Below are 6815 nucleotides of genomic sequence, written 5' to 3'. Positions count from 1 at the left end.
GGAGTGGTGACAGGGAGCTCCTAGTTATATATGCTCGGACCTGCCCTAATTGTTCCCTTTAGGCCACAAATGGATTTGATAAAAATAGAAACCTCTCGATAAAATCTTTACCTCCATCAGTGTCCTTGGGGAGTGGGCTTAGAGAAGTCTCAGAATACAGAGAATTCTACTGTAATCTCTTCCTGGAGTCTTGGCTGGAAAATCAACCTGAATCGCATGGACTGTCTCAGAGCGGGGAGATTCTTGCCACCTTGGAGAAAAGACGGCTATTAACATGATGAAAGTAAGTGCTAAGGGCCCTGCTAGACCTTCCTGATCCAATACGGTCTTCCTGGCAACTTCACAAGATGTGCATGGCTGTCCTCAGTTGGAGAGGAGATTGCTAAGAGGAAAAGAGGTCAAATGACAAAGTGAAGACTTTAGGGGCAGCCCAGGGACATATAAGTGGCTTTGGGTAGTGGGCCAGATGGCTCAGATCGTAGGTGAAGCCAGTCTATGCCAAAGAGCTTGGCTAGAGCAGTATTACAATTGCACATTTTCAATACTGGAAGAAATGTGATGCATGCATCCACAAGATACAAATAGAAGGCCAAACCCACCCGGGTCTTCCAATTAAGCTTGTTTGAGATCACATTCTTCCTTCTGGAATTCCTGCTAGGGAAACAGTGGGAATAGAGCCGTACTCACTGCTAATGGTTCTCAAGGAGAGAGACAGCCTCCCCCAGGGGCCCTTTGATTCCACGCTAACTGTTGGCATCATCCCAAGCTGGAAAGCAAAATGGTAGATCGTCCAAAGCATTTAAAATACTTCCTAATTTATCTAAGTGTCCTGGCATGTCAGCCCAATTTGTGTTTCCAGTGAGGAATCTACAACCTTCCCTGTTGGTAACTTCTGCCTTGTAACACCTGATCTCAACCCTAAGGACCCAAATGGTGAAAAGGTTCAGTGGCTAAGGCTCCCAAGGCCCTCTGTCTCACAGAAGCTGAGTGCCAACTAGTCTACCACTCCCTGCTCTGAGTCCATCATCGATGGATGCAGTGTCTTACTCTTTCTTCAGGGAACCCCTGGCTGAGCGATGGTGGGTGGGCTAAGACTAGCCTGTATTCAAGAAACTTGTTCCCTCTTTGATGCTCAAAAAATACCTTGGATCTTTGAAGGCCTTGGTTGTTGGGGTGGGGGGAGGTGGGGTGCAACCAATCATATTCTTTGAGGATTTGGTTTAAAGGATCCGGTTAGAGAAAAAAGACAGATTCACAGGGCAAGATTGGGCATTCCTGGGTCCAACTGATTGTGAGTTGAGTTCTACTAGACTTAAGGGTCAGGTGCTGATGCTAGTCACATGCCACCTTTGGAGAAGGAATGGAGGAGATTTTGCCCAGAGAGCAGTGTGGTCAGGGTCCCCCATGATCACACAGGGGAAAATGAGATAAGAGCCTTTACTTGTCTCTTGTCTCTATCAGTTCCCTGGGGGCATAGGGGAGAGGATAAGAACATGGAGAAGGAAAGAGTCACCTTGTGGTGCCCCTGGCACCTGATCCCCCTGGTGATAACCATCTTGTCTACACAGCTCTGGGCTCAGAGATGACTCAGCTCTGTGACGGCCCCGGGATCTCCTTTCTAGGGAAGATAGAGATGGCTCATTGCTAGTATTTCACAAGTGACATATGTGATGAGTTCACGGTGAGTGATCTCTGGTCAGTGTCCAAGTGTGGAAGGAAGAATGGAGGTGGAAAGTAGCCATTTATTAAGCTCGATTACCTTGGGGATTTGTAATAGCTATTTCTGAGTCTGGAGTGATCTCCCAGTTATTTGCATGGCTGGCTCCTTCTAAACAGTCAGTATCATCTCAAATGTCTCCCCCTCAGGGAGGCCTTTCCTGGCCACTCCAGTCTCCCAGCACAGATTCTGACCCACCGATAAGATCATAGACACTGAATGCATTTGCCCACATGCTTTTCGTGGGCATATTGAGAGCCTGAGAGTGTCCCCAACTTACAGATGAGGAAACTGAGGGTTAAGTGTCTCCCTGGAGGCCACAGGGCCTGTGAGTAGCGGAGCCAAGATTTGAATCCAGGTCTGTCCAACTGCTAATTCCAGCTGCTCCTTAATCCTAGGCTTGAGGGACCAGTAAATAATGCAGAGAAGAGTGTGGGGGATGGAGGGAGAAATTGAGAAAGGATCTCATCTATAAAGAAATATTCATTCTTCTAGTGAATACTTCTTCAAGGTGCTGTAAGCCTAGTGTGGAAAATGCTCGCTTTACTCCAGACAGAGCCTGGAATAAAGAAACACAGTGTGGACTATGCCGGGATCACAGATGCTGGGCCCAGGGGAAGGTGGCCAGAAGCCTAGTTCATGATCCTTTGCAGGATCCAGACCCCTTGGGAGCTTGCCCACACAGAAGGCCAGTTTCTTTTTTTTTTTTTTTGCATAGGCTAGCAGGGGCCTTGTAGTCCAGGAATCAAAACATCAGAAAAGAAATGTGACCAGACTGTAAGAGACATGCTCCCAGAGCCCTGGGAAGCAGATGTCTAATGTTGCCTTGGGTAGAAAGTTAGGAAGGCTTCCTGGTGTAGGTGCAACTGACTTGCATCTCAATAGATCAAAGGACTTTTCTGTGCGGGTGGTGGGGAGGAGGGAATGCCCATCCAAGAGGGCAGCACTGGTGTGGTACTGGACTCCAGGAATTGTCAGTCACCCGGCAAGCTTACCCCTAAGGGACATATACTATCAGTCAGTCTAAGCAGTATGGGCAGTACTAGCAATGCACAATTTACAAATAAGAACCTTGGATTTCTCCGGTCATCCAGTGGTTAAGTCTCTGCACTGCCACTGCAATGGATGGGGCTGTGATCCCTGGTCAGGGAACTGAGATTCTGCATGCTTCATGGTGGGGAAAAAGAAAGAAATCTCTCTGTCCATCACAAGTCATTGAGGGCTCTGATTGGAGATTTCTTCTCCTAAAGATGTAGAATAATAGAGGCTTCACCATTTGCAGTGTCACACTGGTTGCTGAGGCATGGGGCAGGTCACGTGCTAATCCATGCAGTGACTATTGTGAGTGACTGTGCTGTCTGCCATATCAGTAAACAAAGGATGTTACAGTTATCAGGCTGTCAATTACAGCCACTCCCAATGGTCAGTCCAGAGGCACTCAGGATGGCAAAAGGATGCCATCCATCAAATCCTCAGCTACTAAAGTCACTCTACTTCCCCATCAATTGTGTATCTAGAGGGGACTCAGGATGAGAAGAAAGTGGATACTTGTCCTAGATGGCTAAATGAAGTGAAGTGAAAGTCGCTCAGTTGTGTCCGACTCTTTGCGACCCCATGGACTAAACGGTTCATAGAATTCTCCAGGCCAGAACACTGGAGTGGGTAGTCTTTCCCTTCTCCAGGAGATCTTCCCGACCCAGGAATCGAACTGGGGTCTTCTGCATTGCAGGCGGATTCTTTACCAACTGAGCTATGAGGGAAACCCTAAGGTACATATCAAAGAAATTATTTCAATGACGCCAGGCTCTTGCATCTTCCCATACATTGAAACACTCTTAAATTCCTTAACTTGAGATATTTGGCTTCCTTTAATTAAAAGTAATCTTTTGATGTTCCAACCCTCTGGTTTTTATTGGAAAACTCCTGTATATTCTGGCTCCTCATTTATGTCTTCAGAGAAATCCCTTAGAGCTATCTGAGAGGCTGCTTCTGGGCTTGAAGTCCTCAGAAATTTTGTAGATAAAACAAGATTCTCAACTTTTATGTTGTGCTTTTTTTTTTTTCCAGTCAATATTATCATTTTCCAGCAGTGAGATGTGTCACTGCCGCCTGCATTATGTTGATGTAAACAAGCCCAGGGCCACAGTGAATTCTGAGGGAGTGTGGAAGCGCAAGCCAGCATGAGTTTAGGACAAAGACTTGATAATCTGGACAAGAGCACCAACGATACACAGGACAGTGCAGAAGACGGGAACCGAGTCCAGGTCCCAGGGTGGGTTGGGGTGGGCTTGAAGTTCAAACCCACACTCAAGAGAATGGGTTTTATCCTCCGGGTGATGGGGACCTCTGAGTAGGTGAGTGAGATGTTAGATGGGGAGAATAAAGGAGAACAAAGGAAACTGAGGCTAAAGCATAAGAAGGATACAACAGATTAAAGATGCAAAGGGAAAGGAAGTACATTTAAAGAACCCAGAAGCTGTAGAAAGAGGCTAGAGAAGATCCTCTGGACACTGAGTGAAGGTCCTGAGCCCTAGCTTCCAATCCTTCCTTTAGAAGGGACGTGGAAGGGTGGACTAGTGCAACTGAACTGAACTAATTGAACGGGGAGTGTGGACAGATATGTTGGAGGGCTTTTTACGCTGGGAAACAAGATTTTGGTGGGGGCATGAGAACCAGCCTTTTGTTGTTAGTGTTGTTCAGTGGCTCAGCTGGGTCCGACTCTCTGCGACTCTATGGACTGCAGCACACCAGGCTTTCCTGTCCTTCACCATCTTCCGGAGCTTGCTCAAACTCATGTCCATTGAGTCAGTATTGCCATCCAACCATCTCATCCTCTGTCATCCCTTTCTCCTCCTGCCTTCAATCTTTCCCAGCATCAGGGTTTTCTAATGAGTCAGCTCTTTGCATCAAAAGTTTTTCATGATTAAAAAAAAAGTACCCTATGGCAAATTTTCAGAGTAGAACAAGGAAAAGGTTAAATGGGATATAGGGACATTTCACTCCAATTTGATAACAACTTCTGCCATTAACTTACAATTGTTATTAAAATTGTTGCCAACACCTTGCACAGACTGGGCTTTGTGTGTGATACTCAAAAATGTTAATTTCTTTCCTGTTCTCAGAACCTAGGAAAGAAGGAATAAAAAGGTAATACTGCAGGCTAGGACAGGGTGGTAGTCTAAAGTTGTGTGGCTTTCTCGAACAACCTTGAAGAAAGCACCCACTCCTGCTGGTGTTTCAAATTCAGTTCAGTCGCTCAGTCGTGTCTGACTCTTTGTGACCCTAGCATGCCAGGACTGCAGCACGCCAGGCTTACCTGTCCATCACCAACTCCTGGAGCTCACTCAAATTCACGTCCACTGAGTTGGTGATGCTATCCAACCGTTTCATTCTCTGTCATCCTCTTCTCCTCCTGCCTTCTATCTTTCCCAAATCATGGTCTTTCCCAATGAATTGGTTCTTCGCATCAGGTGGCCAAAGTATTGGAGCTCCAGATTCAGCACCAGTCCCTCCAATGAATATTCAGGATTGATTTTCCTTAGGATTGACTGGTTTTATCTCCTTTCAGTCCAAGGGACTCTCAAGAGTCTTCTCCAACTACACAGTTTGAAAGCATCAATTCTTTGGTGCTCAGCCTTCTTTATGGTCCAACTCTCATATCCATACATGACTAATGGAAAAACCATAGGTTTGAATAGATGGACTTTTGCATGAAAAACAATGTCTCTGCTTTTTAATATGCTGTCTAGGTTGGTCATAGCTTTTCTTCCAAGGAGCAAGTATCTTTTAATTTCAAAGCTGCAGTCACCATCTGCAGTGATTTTGGAGCCCAAGAAAAGAAAGGTTGTCACTGTTTCCATTGTTTCCCCATCTATTTGTCACGCAGTGATGGGACTGGATGCCATGATCTTAGTTGTTTGAATGTTGAGTTTTAAGCCAGCTTTTACACTCTCATCTTTCACTTTCATCAAGAGGCTCTCAGTTCCTCTTTGTTTTCTGCCATAAAGGTGGTGTCATCTGCATATTTGAGGTTATTGGTATTTCTCCCAGCAATCTTGATCTCAGCTTGTGCTTCATCCAGCCCAGCATTTCACACGATGTACTCTGCATATAAGTTAAATAAGCAGGGTGACAATACACAGCCTTGACGTACTCCTTTCCCAGTTTGGAACCAGTCTATTGTTCCATGTCTGCTTCTGACTGTTGCTTCTTGACCTGCATACAGATTTCTCAGGAGGCTGGCAAAGTGGTCTGGTAAACCCATCTGTGTTTCCAAGGCAAAGTTAAATGAAGTTAAAAGGGGAGATGGGCAAAGGAGTAAGTGCCTGGATGGGGAGGAGGAGGAACCTCTCTCTGGGAAAAGAGGGGGTGGTCCAGGCTGAGGCTGATTCTCCTTTTATCACATCTGCAGGAAGGAGCAGAATTTCTGACAGCAGGTCAGTTGTACTGTAATGTGATCGTTGAGCATGTGGCCTTCAGAGGATCTAGGGTGGTTCCCAGGATTGATCTTACTCCACCTGGGTCTTGGGAGGGGAGCCTCCCAAGAGGGCGCTGGCATGTCACCAGTGGGCAGGGAAAGCTAGGATATGAGAGTGACTCCACAGTGTCTGCACCAGCATCACCCCCTTTCATTTTCCTTTTGACACCGCAATAGTCAAAATCTCAAAGCATACTATTGAGGAGGAAAAAGAGTGGGATGTAAGTTTTCCCAGCTTTGAAATGAGACAATATTGAAATTAAAGACAAAGGTAGATGATACTGAGGTAGGGGATAGATGGGCTCCAGGTTAGGCATTTACAACAGCTCCTGTTTGCCCTCTGAAATGGGAGTAACAACAGAAACAGCGTAAAGAGCCAGTGTTTGTCTCTTGTGAACACCTTAAGATAATAGTCATGGCAAGGGCAAAGAGGGGCAAAGCCCTGAGTAAAGGATTAAGGGATCTCCCTTCCCACTCTTTTGGGATAAGGGAGACACTACACATGGGCATAAAATCTCTTTGTGGGTCAAAAGTCAAAGGATAATGCTGCTACTGAGTCCAAGCTTGCTCTGCTCACCACACATCAGACCAATGAATCCAAAAGACAAGGTGTTGAGACAA

Source organism: Moschus berezovskii, chromosome 25, assembly GCF_049115385.1.
Source record: "Moschus berezovskii isolate FMDL1 chromosome 25, NW_MosBer_1.0, whole genome shotgun sequence".
Lineage (NCBI taxonomy): Eukaryota > Metazoa > Chordata > Mammalia > Artiodactyla > Moschidae > Moschus > Moschus berezovskii.
Note: the sequence above shows the minus strand (reverse complement) of the source record.